Here is a 2,526-nt window from a genome sequence, read left to right as displayed (position 1 = left end):
GGTACACTACCTCACCAGGGCATCCTGTAGAATTTCCTTTACATCTTTATAGTTACTCTCCTTTCATAACTTAATAATTCTTTATAGTAAATGCCCCCTGTTTAAATTACTGCATGGTCTTCATCTCCCATTTTGTCCAAACTGATAGATATGGTCAAGTTCAGAGTAAATTGGTGGAAAGGACACCCACCTCTAGGGAAGAAACTGAAAAGGCACTTGGCAAAAGGTGTGTTTACAGTACAGGGTGAAGAATTGGGGCTAATAGTTCAATCTACTAGATCTCAATATGCTAGGACAGAGAATTCAGTTGAAAAAAAATCAAACAGTCTGAGGAAGAGTAATGGTTAAGGGCATTTCTAGTTTGTAAAATATGAGGTCAAGAAAAAAAAAACAAAAACCCAGCAGGGGGCACCCGGATTTGAACCAAGAACCTCTTGACAGACAGTCAAGTGCTCTACCCCCTGAGCTATACCCCCTGCTAGGTGCAGGTCCCTTCTCAGCATATTTCACCTTCATGACCACACCCAAGGATTCTAGAATTTACAGTACATTCTGTTCATTCTTAGGCAGCCCGCAGGAACTGACAGACCCACAAACAGGCAAAACTGCCACAAATTGACCCTCTTTTGACCTTCAGTTCACCCTTCATTGCCCCAGAGACCCCTCACTTGGCAAATGGGCACTTTCCACCCTACAGCCATAACATGGACTCCAGTACCTAGTGGCAGGGAGGCACCAGGTTTCAGAATAAGGGCTCAGAGCCAGAACCTCCCTGCCTCCGTCCTTCTTCCTTCCTCCTCCTGTCCCTGTTGACCCATCCTCAATGCTCTAATTCTACCCCATCCTCACACCTGCCTTCCTCTCATGTCTCACAACTTCTGCTCTTCTTCCCTCTTCCTCTGGGCTTGTCTGTGTCTTGGGTTGTGTCTTCGGCGTTTGACTGAACCCCGGGGGAGACAGAGCTTTGGAGAGCCTGCAATCCCTAAATCCTTCAGGCAGGCCCCTGAAGACACTCGTAGCCTGCCTAATAGGGCCATAGCCCAGAACCAGAGAGCCCATGGCCTAGTTAGAGAGCTCACCTTGCCTCTACCCACAGCAGGAGATGGATTCTCCTGAATATGCCCCTTTTCCTTGGCAAGCATCCAGTCACACAGTGAGGGCACTCACCAGTCCTCCCTACAAACCAGCAGGCCCTAAAGGTGACAAGGATTTACAGAAAGGACAGGAAAGGGATGCCACCGGGCCTCAAAGAGGTTCACATTAGGGAGACCACAGAATGCCCTGTGCTGTGCAATGAAGGACAAGGCCATTCCCATGCCGTTTACTTACGTAATGACTTCATTACACAGGTAATATATCTCACTTTTAAAGTAGAATCGAAATTCAAAATTAAGTATTTATTTCAGAGAGAACAAATCCTCCATGACGTTTCCAACATAATCACCATACTGAAGCAGGTTAGATAGGGAATCAGTAGATGGATCTGGAACCTGGCAGAACAACTGCCGCCATTAATACGTGTCCTATGGTTCTCCCAAGATGGCTGCTGGAAAGACCTCAGAAAAACACCCATTCTGGATGAGATGTCCTCCAGAAGCCAGGAGAAGCCCCAGATAGTCTCCATTCCCTTATCATTGGGCCCTCCAGGGGACGTGATGGGTGGGGTAATCAACCAAAGCAGGAAACAGCTGTGACTCCCCCCTGCCCTTAGCAAAGGGGCAGAACAATTAATGGTTTAAAGGCAAGCAGCAGGAAAGCAACCAGGAAAGTCCCTGGGCTTGCTCCTGCCCTGTTCCTGCCCTCTGCACCCTGTTCTTGCTGTTTTTCCCCTGCCATGATGGCCACACAAGTAAAACCTGGGCATTTATCATCTATCATGTGGGATTGCAATCTGTAAATCGGCCTTCTTTATCACTTTACAGCCCCTTCCTCACTCTGGGACCCAGGATCTGTTATTTTCTCTTCCCTCCCTACCTTAATAATTCACTGGCCCTATCAGCATGGCTTGCTCTTGAAAATCACTTCTTGCAGTTTAGCCAAGAACCAAGAAAAACATCCGGTAGCGTATTTTAGCGCTGCCCTCTGGGAGGATATTGGCGAGTGAAACCAAGGCCGACAGCCTGTCCGAGGCTCTCTTCTGGTTCTCCATTTTAAAAAGGTTTGCTTACGAGCCCCCACAGGATGTTATCCCAGGAGGGGGGCCCTGGGCACAATCTCTCTCTGCATCCGTGCCACCTGCCCAGGCTTGTTAGGAGGTTGGTGGCACAGGGCAGGGGTCCAAAGCAGGGCCCTGCCAAGGCAGGGGTTCCCAGGCAGAGCTCCAGGGCTGTGAATCTGGTTTTTCGAGACTTTTCAGCAGCTGTCAGCTTTGCCCTGGGGCCTGGCAGCCATTTTCTTCTCCCACCCTCTACCCTGGGTGGCAGCAGCAAAGACGGAGAGCAGGGGGCCTGCGCCTCCCCACGGGTCCACGCCTGGGCCCCCTTCCCAAGGGCCATACCCGGCTACCCGGTCAGGGCCAGGGTGGAT

General features: G+C 50.0%; 1 non-coding gene across 1 annotated transcript; it reads right to left on the bottom strand.

Moving 5' to 3' along the window:
- Positions 1 to 403: 403 nt before the first annotated feature.
- TRNAD-GUC (transfer RNA aspartic acid (anticodon GUC)) lies at positions 404 to 476 on the bottom strand. The gene has a single exon. It is a non-coding gene; the product is annotated as a tRNA-Asp (tRNA).
- Positions 477 to 2,526: the final 2,050 nt, after the last annotated feature.

Source organism: Dasypus novemcinctus, chromosome 25 (genome assembly GCF_030445035.2).
Source record: "Dasypus novemcinctus isolate mDasNov1 chromosome 25, mDasNov1.1.hap2, whole genome shotgun sequence".
Classification (NCBI taxonomy): domain Eukaryota; kingdom Metazoa; phylum Chordata; class Mammalia; order Cingulata; family Dasypodidae; genus Dasypus; species Dasypus novemcinctus.
Note: the sequence above shows the minus strand (reverse complement) of the source record. Positions and strands in the feature narration are given on the sequence as shown.